The 15,659-nt window shown below is 43.5% G+C and overlaps 1 long non-coding RNA gene across 1 annotated transcript in view; it reads left to right on the forward strand.

Moving 5' to 3' along the window:
* The window catches only part of LOC143774487 (uncharacterized), a 73,589-nt gene that overhangs the window by 15,698 nt on the left and 42,232 nt on the right, over positions 1-15,659 (forward strand). The window contains exon 2 of the long non-coding RNA XR_013215541.1: positions 7,546-7,617. This is a non-coding gene — a long non-coding RNA (uncharacterized LOC143774487). The remainder of the gene's footprint in view (positions 1-7,545; positions 7,618-15,659) is intronic.

Raw genomic sequence — 15,659 nt, forward strand, 5'->3', positions numbered from 1 at the left:
CAACCTGACTAAGACCCTCTATTATACACAATACATACAATATATACAATACACTATATACAATATACTGTATACATAAACCACATTACAGAACACAACCTACATACTCACCACCCAAGGCGCAAGTTCGATGCCTGCAAACCTCCTATTTAAGGGAACAGAAATACAAAACAAAAATCTAGGGTGTAAAGACATCAGCCCACCACCAGGATATAGGAGTACTAATGGACTAAGGCCCCCTGATGGAGAAACCCCTCCAGAGATGGGCCACCCTCCGGGTACCCAGTCTTTCGCACTCCAGAGAACGCACCTTCACCAGGGCACCTAGGATTCTGCTACAAACTTCGTCTACATGGAGGATTTTACTCTGCATCGAAACTAAAACTCGTGCGTTCTACGTGAAGTCCCTGACCACTGCGCTGACTATGAGTAAAGTGTCTCGGTCCCTTCTCCCGAGGTCTCTGAACGCTCAATAGGCCCACTCGGCATAGGACAGAGTGGCCAGCCGCGGCCAAGCAATGGAAGCGCCCACCCTGTTGTACACCTCTGTATTATAATGATTTCTTATTATTATAATTAGTGATGAGCGACCGTGCTCGCCATTACTCGGTACTCGCCCGAGTATCACTATGCTCGGTGTACTCAGCGCGCACCGAGCATTTCCGGGATTACTTGGCAGGAGCTCGGGTCTCCTCCTTTTAATTTTGGTGCTTTTTAGAGCGCCAATCAGCATGCAGGGATTGTCTGCCATGCACGGTAACACCGCAGCCATCTTTGTTGTGGTATTACAGTGATTGAGGCCTGGCGCCACCCTGCTCGCTTCATTCTGCTCCGGACTTCGTGAGTGTAGGGAGAGCTGCTGTTGAGATAGGGTCAGATTCTTTCTTTTATTAGTGTGGGTCTACTAATGTTCAATCCACAAATCCTGATAAACCAACAGTTCTTTTTAGGGCTAATTCGTGGGTACAGTGATTGCAGCGCTAGTTAGGCAGGAGAGTCTATGTGCACATATCCACATCAGTGCAAGGCCTGCAGGCACTGTATGTGAGTATATAGATCTCACTGCATACCTCAAAAGGCTCCATCACTGTCTGCTGCTGCGTCTTTTATATATACCTAGCTGCAGGTATCTGTAGCTAGGCAATCCATAGCCCCCTTTTTTTTAACATTTATTTGCTTGGTCACACTGCAGACTACAGCCAGGTCATTTCAATACAAGAGCGTGAAAATCTAACAATTTGAAACGGTTTTTTTCTGTCCCAGGCATCAGATGTGTGAGTGCACAGAAAATTCTGGCCTTTTTTTTGTACTATAGTATTTTTTGGAGCGTCTTACAACATTTTTGGACACCATTTTGCTGACCAAAAAATCTTTAGCTGGCCAAAAAATATTTATCACTGTCATTTGTATGCCACATGCATCACATATCATTGCGCTAAATATTTTGCAATTTTAGTACTCCATTTTTTGTGTGTCATAGCCTACTTATTGACACAATTTTGGTGGTCCCAAAAAAATCAAGGCCACATTTTGATCAGTCTGTTATCTCCGTCAGACGCCTGGTCTATCTGTGGTCTACAAATACTTGCTTTTCAGGCATACATTCCACTTTTTTGTCTGTCTGCTACCCTTGGTATGTACAGTATTTTGGGGTAAAAAAAAAAATTAAAAACTCCAGGCCACATATTGAAACAGTCTGTTATCTCCGTCAGATGCCCAGTATATTTGTGGTCTATAAATACTTGCTTTTCAGGCAAGGCATTCCACTTTTTTGTTTGTCTGCTACCCTTGGTCTATACAGTATTTTGGGGTAAAACATTTTTAAAAAACTCCAGGCCACATATTGAAACAGTCTGTTATCTCCGTCCGATGCATGGTCTATCTGTGCTGTTCAAAGACTTGCTTTTCAGGCATACATTCAACTTTTATGTCTGTCTGCTACCCTTGGTCTATACAGTATTTTGGGGTTAAAATTTTTAAAAACTCCTGGCCACATATTGAAACAGTCTGTTATCTCAGTCAGACACCCGGTTTATCTGTGGTCTACAAATACTTGTTTTTCAGGCATACATTCCACATTTTTGCCTGTCTGCTACCCTTGGTCTATACAATATTTTGTGGTAATAAAAAAATTAAAAAACTCCAGGCCACATATTGAAACAGTCTGTTATCTCTGTCCGACGCCTGGTCTATCTGTGCTGTACAAATACTTGCTTTTCAGGCATACATTCCACTTTTTTGTCTGTCTGCTACCCTTGGTCTATGCAGTATTTTTGGGTAAAAAAATTAAAAAAACTCCAGGCCACATATTGAAACAGTCTGTTCTCTCAGTCATACGCCCGGTCTATCTGTGGTCTACAAATACTTGCTTTTCAGGCATACAGTCCACTTTTTTGGCATTGTGTTAGCCTACTTCGTGACAGTAATTTTCTTTTAAAAAAATAAACAAAAAGGCCACATATTGAACATTGTGGTTTCTCTGTCAGACGGCTCCTCTATCTGTGGGATAAAAATTGTTGCATTTGAGTGCTCCTTTGAACTGGTTTTGGTGTGTCTTAGGGTGCTTTCACACTAGCGTCTTACGACGCACGTCGCAATGCGTCGTTTAGGAGACAAAACGCATCCTGCAAAGGTGCCCGCAGGATGCGTTTTTTCCCCATAGGGTTGCATTAGCGACGCATTGCCACACGTCGCATCCGTCGTGCGACGGATGTGTCATGTTTTGGCAGACCGTTGGCACAAAAAAAGTTACATGTATCGTTTTTTTGTGCGTCGTGTCCGCCATTTCCGACCACGCATGCGCGGCTGGAACTCCGCCCCCTCCTCCCCGGAAATCACAATGATGCAGCGGATGCGTTGAAAAATTGCATCTGCTGCCCCGTTGTGCTTTTTTTTCACAGTATGCGTCAGTACGTCGGCACGACGCATTGCGTCGTGCATCGTATGACACTAGTGTGAAAGTAGCCTTACCCTAGTTATTAATAAAATTTGTTAAAAACAAAAAAAAAATTACCAACATTCCATTGAATTAAAAGTGTGTGTTTTCGGCACACGGATCACTTATAAGTTTTCTCAAAATTAATCATTTGTATTGAACTTTTAAAATATTTCAGTAGTCCATTTAAAATGGGCAAGGCAAGGGGTGGGGAAGTAGAAGTGATTCTGATGGTGCATGCAGAGGACGAGGCCGTGGCCAAGCTGAAAGTGGGACACAACAAAGACCCACATCTTCTCGCTCGACCTTCTTGTCCCAGTTTCTAGGGGACCGCAGCACACCACTATTGAAGCCAGAGCAGTGTGAAACTGCTGTTGGTTGGATAGCAGATAATGCTTCCAGTCATTTTGCCACCACCGCCATGTCTCCCACACGGTCAAGTCTGAGTAGCCGTGAGTCTGGACTGCATGTTACCCTGATCCTCCTTCCTCCCACCATGCCGAGTGCCCTAAGACAACTGATACCACACTTGGACACTCCGAAGAGCTCGCATGTAGCGATGCCCAAATATTTGAGCAGCCACTGTCACAAGAAGGCATTGGTGGGAAAGTATCACAAGAGGTGGACACAATTGCCAGGAAGTCAGGAGGATGAGCAGGGTGCGGATGTGGAAGACGAGGTGGTGGATGACATAGTAATTGACCCAACCTGGCAGGAGGACATGCAGAGCGAGGACAGCAGCACACATAGGGAAAGAGGCATAGCACCCCAACAGGCAGGAAGAAGCAGTGTGGTGGCCACAGACAGAAGGCCTGCATCCGTTCCCCGTAACACTAACATGATGGAAGTTGTCATTCCAACTGTTAGATTTTCCCAAGTCTGGTTATTTTTTAAAGACTCTGACGATAACCCAAAACAGGCCATTTTTAACACCTGCCATGCCCGCATCAGCAGGGGTAGCAATACTACCAGACTGACCACCACCAGCATGATCAGGCACATGGCAGCAAAGCACTCGACTTTGTGGGCCGAACTCCAGCCTCCAGGAACACTGCCTGCAGGTGACACCACTGCTTCTTCCACTGTTTTGTGTACAAGTCAACTCGCACCATGATCAAGCCCGTCCACGTCCTTGTCCCAGCATTCAGTTATCTATACCCCAGTCAATGGAACGCAAGCAGAAATACACAGCCAAAGACCCATTTCTCGTCAGCTTGCGCTCGAAATGTTGCCTTTTAGGCTTGTTGAGATGGAAGCTTTCCGCAACCTGTTGGCGGCAGCCGCCACAAGGTACTCGGTCCCCAGTCGCCACTATTTCTCCTGGTGTGCCGTACCGGCATTACACCAGCACGTGTCCCACAACAATACTGTTACTGGGAAAGTCCACCTAACCACAGACACATGGACAAGTGCTTGTGGGCAGGGATGGTACATCTCACTGACGGCACACTAGGTTAACATAGTGGAAGCGTTGGAAAATGGAAATAAATTTATATAATTTATACAATGTGATTTTCTGGATTTTCTTTTTGATATTCTGTCTTTCAATGTTAAAATTAACCTACCCTTAAAATTATAGACTGTTCATGTCTTTGTCAGTGGGCAAACTTACAAAATCAGCAAGGGATGAAATACTTATTTCCCCCACCATATAACTAAATATACCGTATATACTCGAGTATAAGCCGAGATTTTCAGCCCAAATTTTTGCCCCTCTCGGCTTATACTCGAGTCATGATCGGTGGTGGGGTCGGCGGGTGAGGACTGTCATATACGCACCTAGTTCCGGCGTTCCTGTCGCTCCCCATGCCCGTCCCACGGTCTCCGGGTGCTGCAGCTCTTCCCCTGAGCGGTCACGTGGGACCGCTCATTAGAGAAATGAATAGGCTGCTCCACCTCCCATAGGGGCGGAGCCGCCTATTCATTTCTCTAATGAAGCGGTGCCGGTGACCGCTGACAGAGGAAGAGGCTGCGGCACCGAAGACCAGCTGTCTGGGGGAAGGAGCGGGACGCCGGGAGCAGGTAAGTATCGCATATTCACCTGTCCTCGTTCCACACGCCGGGCAAAGCTCTGTGTTCCCGGCGTCTCTCCGCACTGACTGTGCAGGTCAGAGGGCGCGATGACGCATATAGTGTGCGCGCCGCCCTCTGCCTGATCAGTCAATGCGGAGAGACGCCAGGACGGGACGTGAGGAGCTGCGGCAAGAGAGGTGAGTATGTGTTTTTTTTTTTTATTGCAGCAGCAGCAATGGCACAGCTTTATGTGGAGCATCTATGGGGCAACGGTGCAGAGCACTATATGGCACAGCTATGGGGCAACGGTGCAGAGCACTATATGGCACAGCTATGGGGCAATGGTGCAGAGCACTATATGGCAGAGCTATGGGGCAACGGTGCAGAGCACTATATGGCACAGCTATGGGGCAACGGTGCAGAGCACTATATGGCACAGCTATGGGGCAACGGTGCAGAGCACTATATGGCACAGCTATGGGGCAACGGTGCAGAGCACTATATGGCACAGCTATGGGGCAATGGTGCAGAGCACTATATATATGGCACAGCTATGGGGCAACGGTGCAGAGCATTATATGGCACAGCTATGGGGCAACGGTGCAGAGCATTATATATATGGCACAGCTATGGGGCAACGGTGCAGAGCATTATATATATGGCACAGCTATGGGGCAATGGTGCAGAGCACTATATATATGGCACAGCTATGGGGCAATGGTGCAGAGCATTATATGGCACAGCTATGGAGCAACAGTGCAGAGCACTATATGGCACAGCTATGGGGCAACGGTGCAGAGCATTATATATATGGCACAGCTATGGGGCAACGGTGCAGAGCATTATATGTATGGCACAGCTATGGGGCAATAATGGACGGTGCAGAGCACTATATGGCACAGCTATGGGGCAATGGTGCAGAGCACTATATATATGGCACAGCTATGGGGCAATGGTGCAGAGCATTATATGTCACAGCTATCTATGGGGCAACGGTGCAGAGCATTATATATATGGCACAGCTATGGGGCAACGGTGCAGAGCATTATATATATGGCACAGCTATGGGGCAACGGTGCAGAGCATTATATATATGGCACAGCTATGGGGCAACGGTGCAGAGCATTATATATATGGCACAGCTATGGGGCAACGGTGCAGAGCACTATATGGACAGCTATGGGGCAACGGTGCAGAGAATTATATATATGGCACAGCTATGGGGCAACGGTGCAGAGCACTATATGGCACAGCTATGGGGCAATGGTGCAGAGCACTATATGGACAGCTATGGGGCAACGGTGCAGAGCATTATATATATGGCACAGCTATGGGGCAACGGTGCAGAGCACTATATGGCACAGCTATGGGGCAACGGTGCAGAGCATTATATATATGGCACAGCTATGGGGCAACGGTGCAGAGCACTATATGGCACAGCTATGGGGCAACGGTGCAGAGCATTATATATATGGCACAGCTATGGGGCAACGGTGCAGAGCACTATATGGCACAGCTATGGGGCAACGGTGCAGAGCATTATATATATGGCACAGCTATGGGGCAACGGTGCAGAGCACTATATATATGGCACAGCTATGGGGCAACGGTGCAGAGCATTATATATATGGCACAGCTATCTATGGGGCAACGGTGCAGAGCATTGTATATATGGCACAGCTTTATGTGGAGCATCTATGGGGCCATAATGAACGGTATGGAGTATCTATTTTTAATTTTGAAATTCACCGGTACCTGCTGCATTTCCCACCCTATGCTTATACTCGAGTCAATAAGTTTTCCCAGTTTTTTGTGGCAAAATTAGGGGGGTCGGCTTATACTCGGGTCGGCTTATACTCGAGTATATACGGTAAGTGAATAAGTAATCTATAGGAATATAATGTTAGTAAAATAACAGTAGTCATAATAATAAAAAGCATAGTGTAGCAATGTTAATAAATTAATATTCTATAAGAATGTAATAATCATCAAACAATCACAGTAATTCTAATAAAATTATAATAGCAGTAATTGTGATAAAACTAATATGTAATGTATGAATAATATGTAATATACAAGAATATATTCAAAAATATACCACCAGTAGTCATAAAGAAATAGTGATTTTAATAAAATGTATAATTTAATTATGGTAGTCACAATAAGAGTGGTAAAAATGATTGACATCAGACTAATTATAAATAAATGTATTTTATTTATTAACAATAAGAATCAGCATATATATTTTTACATTATTTTGACATTAGTGAATTCATAATCTCTTTTAATGTAATGTTATCAATACTATCACATAATATTTTTATCTTTACCATGATTTATAAATTAATTACATAGAATTACTACATTATTTTTAATGCTAACAAATAGCAATAAATACAATATTTATTCATTTAGAATTCCAGGAAAGTAATATAACTATTAATGTAGTATTCAGTCTCGATCAATGGATACAGTATTGACTGTACTGATTAGTATTGCTTTATCGGTTCCATTACTTTGCTATAAATGTATGGTAATTCCTAAAGCTGATCTAAAATTATGGCTCATGGGTCACATTTCTCTCCTCCTATATTTAGGTTGGTAACTGGAAAGGTCATGAGGTCAGGAAAAGTGAATGTGCGGAGATCCTAGAGCGCCTGTAATTTATGGTAATGTACTGTACAGGCACGCAGTGTGTGCATACATATGGACTCTATTATGGCACTTACCGGGAGATTGATGCCTCCAGTATTTGCATTAGAGCAGGATTATAGCTATGAAACGTCCCTGCCTTTGTGCAACTCTTCAGTTTGCCACCAGGGTGTCCTCACATTGCAGCTGTAGATTTACTGATGTACAGCCATCTTTACTAACGCTAAGTTTAGTATCTGAAGAAAGTGTATAATTGTTACATGAGACTGATTGCATATTGACTCTAAATGTTACAGTTGTTATATGTAGCTGATAGAATGTGCCCACTGCGCTCTAATGGGCGTGAAAGGGACGTATTTTGGCTATGGATTCCGAGCAGTCATACCCCAATGAACTACAAGTTCTCACTAGAGAAGAGCGGATATTTTGAAATTCGAATTCACCAACTAAATAATTTGATTTGTGGCGAATACATATAAGCATGTCTCTATACTAACATAGTAACACACATAGTAACGTAGTTAACAAGGCCGAAAAAAGACATTTGTCCATCCAGTTCAGCCTATATTCCATCATAATAAATCCCCAGATCTACGTCCTTCTAAAGAATCGAATAACTGTAAGATACAATATTGTTACACCCCAGGAAGACATCCAGGCCTCTCTTGAACCCCTCGACTGAGTTCGCCATCACCACCTCCTCAGGCAAGGAATTCCAGATTCTCACTGCCCTAACAGTAAAGAATCCTCTTCTATGTTGGTGGAAAAACCTTCTCTCCTCCAGACGCAGAGAATGCCCCCTTGTGACCATCATCTTCCTTGGTATAAACAGATCCTCGGAGAGATATTTGTATTGTCCCCTTATATACTTATACATGGTTATTAGATTGCCCCTGAGTCGTCTTTTTTCTAGACTAACTAATGCTAATTTTGCTAATCTCTCTGGGCATTGTAGTTCCCCCAACCCCTTTATTAATTTTGTTGCCCTCCTTTGTACTCGCTTTAGTTCCATTATATCCTTCCTGAGCTCTGGTGCCCAAAACTGTGCACAGTACTCCATGTGCGGTCTAACCAGGGATTTGTACAGAGACAGTATAATGCTCTCATCATGTGTATCCAGACCTCTTTTAATACACCCCATGATCCTGTTTGCCTTGGCAGCTGCTGCCTGGCACTGGCTGCTCCAGGTAAGTTTATCATTAACCTGGAACTTATACTGGAATGCTTGTAATTATTTGTCCTTGTGCAAGAGAAGGAGGAGGTGAGCTGTGACATTCTGCATTGTAAATAATCGTTCCTGTGTCATCTACTGTATATAGAGGGATAAGAGGTGAGCTGTGACATCATCTATTGTGAATGGTGGATCCTGTGTTATCTGCTGTATATAGAGGTGTTATCAGTCATTGTACAGGAGGAGGAGGTGAGCTGTGATGTCACCTATTGTGAATGGTGGATCCTGTATTATCTTCTGTATATAAAGATGTTATCAGCCATTGTACAGGAGGAGGAGGAGGTGAGCTGTGACATCACCTATTGTGAATGGTTGATCCTGTGTTATCAGCTGTGTATTGAGGTGTTATCAGCCATTGTATGGGAGGTGGAGGAGGTGAGCTGTGATATCACTTGTTGTAAGTGGTGGATCCTGTGATATCTATTATGTTTAGAGGTGTTACTTAACATTGTAATCGTTACTGTTATGATAATGAGACTTTTGTGAAGAATACGAAGTATGAGTTCAGTGTAAGGCCTAGAGGTCAGTGTGAAAATTGCAAGAATTTTTTGATTTATTTTTACTATAGAAAAACTCAATTTAAAAAAAAAAACTCTTAAAGGGGTCATTTTCTAATGAAATATTCCGTAAGTACAATAAATTCCACAATTTGCTCTTATTTCAGATGTTACTATACTCCACATCTGGAACACAACATGATGTTAACTTCTGAGAGTGAGTGCAATGACTCAGGGGTACGTCGCTGACAGAAGTATATGGCTGTCAGTGGGGATCACACAGCTTGTGACTGCTGATAAATGGAAATCCCAAATAACTTAAAACATCGGTCATCAGAAAATTAAAAAAAAATGTTTCCTGGTGATTTGTCCAGAGGCGTCCATGTAACATGAACTTTATGCAGCTTTCCAGTTTCAGACACCTAAAATTCCGCTCCACTCACTTCAATACTTCAACACTTGAATAACCCCAGGTAGAAATATAAGAAGTTGGGCCACCAGTGCCCTGATTTACATGTGTCGGTAGGCTTGTGCTACTATACTGAATATGATGAGGAATTGTGCTGGCCAAAACATCAGACTGGTGAGATCAAACGCGAACATAAAACCAAGGCCACTTTAAGACGCTGTTTGACACCAGTACATTCCTAATAAGTCAGAACAGAAAGTCCTGGTGCCTCTGAAGGAGGGTAGACCGAATGAAATACACATCCCCCCTGGTCAGTTGTGTAACTGTATAGTCATTACACAGTGAATTTGATCTCTATAGGCTCTGTAGTATAAGTATACCTGTAGTGCTGATGGATGCCACTAGATTGCTCTATAGAACCAAGAACTAAAGGGCTGTAAGCAGGAAAGTTGGATGAGACTGTGGCTAGAGCCACAGGAAAGGCTGAGAAGATCTAAGAACTAAGCTCCAAAAATGGTGCCGTTCCCTAAGTAAATGCCTGAAAATCTGCAATCCTAAAATTATCCTAAATTATTTTGTGCTGCACTAAATCTATAAAGTTTGTTAACATGCAATCTACCGGTGCGGAGCTGAGGCCCCGTCAAGGTGATTCTTGACATAGACATTGAAATAGTAATAGACCTCCCTTGGGGGAAGGTTGGGCACTGTATACATAAAGTTGGTACATGCCGGTGAATAACGTCAGGTGGGGCACGCAGTGGTAGGAGGTAGCCTCCATTAGACCCTTGGCTATTGACCAAATTTTCCAAGAAGGTATCAGCTATCTTAGCATATCCTGACCAAGACAGTATGAGTGTTTAGTAATTGCTTTCCTTTTCAAGAAATGAGCTTCAGGCTGCGTTCACACTATCAGTATTTGGTCAGTATTTTACCTCAGTATTTGTAAGCCAAAACCAGGAGTGGATGATAAATACAGAAGTGGTGATGTGTTTCTATTATACTTCTCCTCTGATTGTTCCTCTTCTGTTTTGGCTACAAATACTGAGGTAAAATACTGACCAAATACTGATAGTGTGACTGTAGCCTTAGACCGAGTTTCAGTGTGAGTGAAACCAACAAGTTGTGTCCCTCTTCTAGGGACTGAAATCATTAAGCCTTGTGCAGATGACCATGTAACGTTGAGTGGTATCCATGGTTTTAATGGATAGCATTCAAACCCATGTTATTCTATGAGGCGACAGTGCACGTTTCCTGGGACAGAGTGATGAGATGAATAAAATAGCAGCATGCACGATTTGTCCATTGAAGTCCGTGGGTCTGTGAGAAAATTTGGACTGCACTCAGATGACATCTGATTTTCATGGACTGACTGCATGGAGAAGGTGGAGGATTTTTTTTTCCTTTCCACCTCTGAGAAGTTCGGATCCCATTCTGATCAAACTCTGATCAGAGCGTGATTAGCATAATCAGACCGATTTTCTTGGGTGGAAAGGAAACGGACGTATGACAATGGTCTTATGCTTGATGGTAACTGTCATGCTTCATTATGAGAGTAGACACATTTTCTTGTATTGCACTGACAAATGACTGAGTCAAGCCAGCCCCCATTACCTCCCTATCCAATTTTTATGACTGTAGTACATATTTCTTTTCTTAATGTCACAACTCTGTTGTTGGGTGTCCTCCTTCCCTGTCCCTAACACTAAGGAGCACTCTAACTTGCCCTATTCCCTGGGTTACTTCTGATGGTGAAGATGCCGGGGCCACGTACCTTGCCTTAGCTCCTGAATCCGCCCTAAGCCTGTACCCTTATCTCTCCCAGGGAATAAGGGAGTAGTAGTGTAAGATAATACACCATCAAGACTAACAAGTTAATACGAACAGGGATAAAAGAAAATACCAATCATGCAAATATACTCACACAAACAACAGAGGAATGCATCGGGGAGTGGAGGATGGGGTTAAACCGAAGTAGGAGAAGAAAGGGAATTATCACACATTCAAAACCTAGCAACAGTCACAGATAAATCTACCAACCAGCTACTCCCATAATAACCAACAGCAACATCCAGCCATGCAGTAAAAGCTAACTCTGACAATGAGTGCTAGCCAGGGCCCAGATTATATAGGAGATTGGAGTGGCTAACAGTGCGCAGCTGGCAGAAAAGCTTCCAGGAGCTCTCAACTGAGCAGATTAACCCCGGCACTGCCAAAAGAAATTTACACCATTTAATAAGAAGGTGAATTGCTTCTAATCAATGCAGGAGTGTGAGAAATCAGACACTGCAGTCTTCTGGCTCTTCTCTGTTGCGATAAACCTGTGACACTTCGTTTGTTAAACTTGCACCAAATCTTTGTGTTGTTTTTCACCACCTACCAAAACCAATCTGGAATAGGAATTGGCTTTCATTAAGCCCCATGGAAGCTTTTTTAGTTGTCTCTATGGATCTATACCTTTGTGTGGGGTCATTAAAAGAGTATTTGAAAGTTGGGCTTGTGTATTATTTTGCTCCAATGAAATCACAAATTACAACCCAAAATATAATCATTAGATTTGAGATGTACAATGCCAGCACAAGTACCTGACCATGAAAGATGACACATCTCCATTGGATGTGTCATCTTGTCTTATCTGGCAGTAGAGGTGGCGGTTCAGGTGCAGAGGTTGCAGTGGAGTTGGCGGTTCAGGTGCAGAGGTTGCAGTAGAGGTGGCGGTGCAGGTGCAGAGGTTGCAGTAGAGGTGGCGGTTCAGGTGCAGAGGTTGCAGTAGAGGTGGCGGTGCAGGTGCAGAGGTGGTGGTAGAGGTGGTGGTGCAGGTGCAGAGATGGGGGTAGAGGTGGTGGTGCAGGTGCAGAGGTGGGGGTAGAGGTGGTGGTGCAGGTGCAGAGGTTGCAGTAGAGGTGGCAGTTCAGGTGCAGCGGTTGTAGTAGAGGTGGCGGTGCAGGTGCAGAGGTGGTGGTGCAGGTGCAGAGGTTGCAATAGTACCAGTGCTCCCAGTACTTGTGGGTTTTCCATGGTAATGACGTGTGTAATTATATAAATCACATAATGCTTCGCTCCAGGATTCATAGACTTGTCAAGCTATTATCAGAAGGACAGACAAGTAGTAAAGTCTCGATGAGCTGCCAGAATGGTGAAATGTAAACTAATAGTGGCACTCGGGAGGTTGGGGAGGACACAGATCTCTTTGCCTAGTTAAGGGAATAGTAAAAGTTCCCAGAGATATCTATTTTTATGCTGTTTATAAATGTTGGAAAAAAGTAAAGTTAATGAAAGTTTAAGTGCTGTGATATAATCCGTTTTATGACTACAGATTGTTATACTCAGTATTGATTAATCTAAATTTGTGACTTAAAGGACATGTCCATTTGAAAACAAAAACAAACGATTTAACCCCAAGTACCTGAAACCTTTCCTTTGCATGTGTCCCGGTCAGACCTCTGGGCCATTCATCAGTGGGAGGACAGCGTCAAGCTAAAGCAAATGCAAAATGGATTAACCCCTTAATCCCATATGACGTACTATACCGTCGAGGTGGGGTGGGCCTTAATTCCCGGTGACGGTATAGTACGTCATACGCGATCGGCCGCGCTCACGGGGGGAGCGCGGCCGATCGCGGCCGGGTGTCGGCTGCATATCGCAGCTGACATCCGGCACTATGTGCCAGGAGCGGTCACGGACCGCCCCCGTCACATTAACCCCCGGCACACCGCGATCAAACATGATCGCGGTGTACCGGCGGTACAGGGAAGCATCGCGCAGGGAGGGGGCTCCCTGCGGGCTTCCCTGAGACGATCGGTACAAGGTGATGTACTCACCTCGTACCGAACGTCTTCTCCCTGCAGGCCCCGGATCCAAAATGGCCGAGGGGCTGTATCCGGGTCCTGCAGGGAGCACTTCCGGGTCGGAGCAGGCTGCAGATGAAAGCTGCAGCCTGCTCCGATGAAAGTATGATCGCAGATCTGATAGAGTGCTGTGCACACTATCAGATCTGCGATCTGTGATGTCCCCCCCTGGGACAAAGTAAAAAAGTTAAAAAAAAAATTTCCACATGTGTAAAAAAAAAAAATAATAATTCCTAAATAAATAATAATAAAAAAAAAATATTATTCCCATAAATACATTTCTTTATCTAAAAAAAACAAACAAAAACAATAAAAGTACACATATTTAGTATCGCCGCGTCCGTAACGACCCAACCTATAAACCTGGCCCACTAGTTAACCCCTTCAGTAAACACCGTAAGAAAAAAAAAAAAAAAACGAGGCAAAAAACAACGCTTTATTACCATACCGCCGAACAAAAAGTGGAATAACACGCGATCAAAAAGACGGATATAAATAACCATGTTACCGCTGAAAACGTCATCTTGTCCCGCAAAAAACGAGCCGCAATACAGCATCATCAGCAAAAAAATAAAAAAGTTATAGTCCTCAGAATAAAGCAATGCCAAAATAATTATTTTTTCTATAAAATAGTTTTTATCGTATAAAAGCGTCAAAACATAAAAAAATGATATAAATGAGGTATCGCTGTAATCGTACTGACCCGACGAATAAAACTGCTTTATCAATTTTACCAAGCGCAGAACGGTATAAACGCCTCTCCCAAAAGAAATTCATGAATAGCTGGTTTTTGGTTATTCTGCCTCACAAAAATCGGAATAAAAAGTGATAAAAAATGGTCACGTGTCCGAAAATGTTACCAATAAAAACGTCAACTCGTCCCGCAAAAAACAAGACCTCACATGACTCTGTGGACCAAAATGTGGAAAAATTATAGGTCTCAAAATGTGGAGACGCAAAAACTTTTTTGCTATAAAAAGCGTCTTTTAGTCTGGTTTCACACTTGCGTTTTTATCTGCATGCGTTTTTTAAAAAAACCGCATGTGTGAAAAAATGCATGTAAACGCGGTAAAACGCATGCGTTTTTATAGAAAAACACAAGAAAACAAGAAAAAAACAAAAAACCCTAACCCTACCCCTAACCCTACCCCTAACCTGAAATACGTGGCACTGAAATACGTGGCACTGAAATATACGTTTATATACGTATATACGTATATTAGTGCCACGATATTTCAGTGGCCACGTATATAAGTGCCACGTATTTAAGTGCCACGTATTTAAGTGCCACGTATTTAAGTGCCACGTATTTACGTGCCACGTATTTACGTGCCACGTATTTTTCAGTGCCTGAAATACGTGGCACTGAAATACGTGGCACTGAAATATCGTGGCACTGAAATATCGTGGCACTGAAGTATTTACGTGCCACGTATTTTTCAGTGCCTGAAATACGTGGCACTGAAATACGTGGCACTGAAATACGTGGCACTGAAATACGTGGCACTGAAATATTGTGGCACTGAAATATCGTGGCACTTAAATACGTGGCACTTAAATACGTGGCACTTAAATACGTGGCACTTAAATACGTGGCACTTATATACGTGGCACTTATATACGTGGCACTTATATACGTGGCACTTATATACGTGGCACTTATGACTGTCAGAAAATGTTCAGTAAACGGTTAGGGGTAGGGTTTCAGGTAGAATTGGGGAGTTTCCACTGTTCAGGCACATCAGGGGCTCTCCAAACGCGACATGGCGTCCAATCTCAATTCCAGCCAATTCTGCGTTGAAAAAGTAAAACAGTGCTCCTTCCCTTCCGAGCTCTCCCGTGCGTCCAAAAAGGGGTTTACCCCAACATATGGGGTATCAGCGTACTAGGGACAAATTGAACAACAACTTCTGGGGTCCAAGTTCTCTTGTTATCCTTGGGAAAATAAAAATTTGGGGGGCTAAAAATCATTTTTGTGGGAAAAAAAATATGTTTTATTTTCACGGCTCTGCGTTGTAAACTGTAGTGAAACACTTGGGGGTTCAAAGTTCTCACAACACATCTAGATAAGTTCCTT

This window comes from Ranitomeya variabilis, chromosome 5 (assembly GCF_051348905.1).
Source record: "Ranitomeya variabilis isolate aRanVar5 chromosome 5, aRanVar5.hap1, whole genome shotgun sequence".
Lineage (NCBI taxonomy): Eukaryota > Metazoa > Chordata > Amphibia > Anura > Dendrobatidae > Ranitomeya > Ranitomeya variabilis.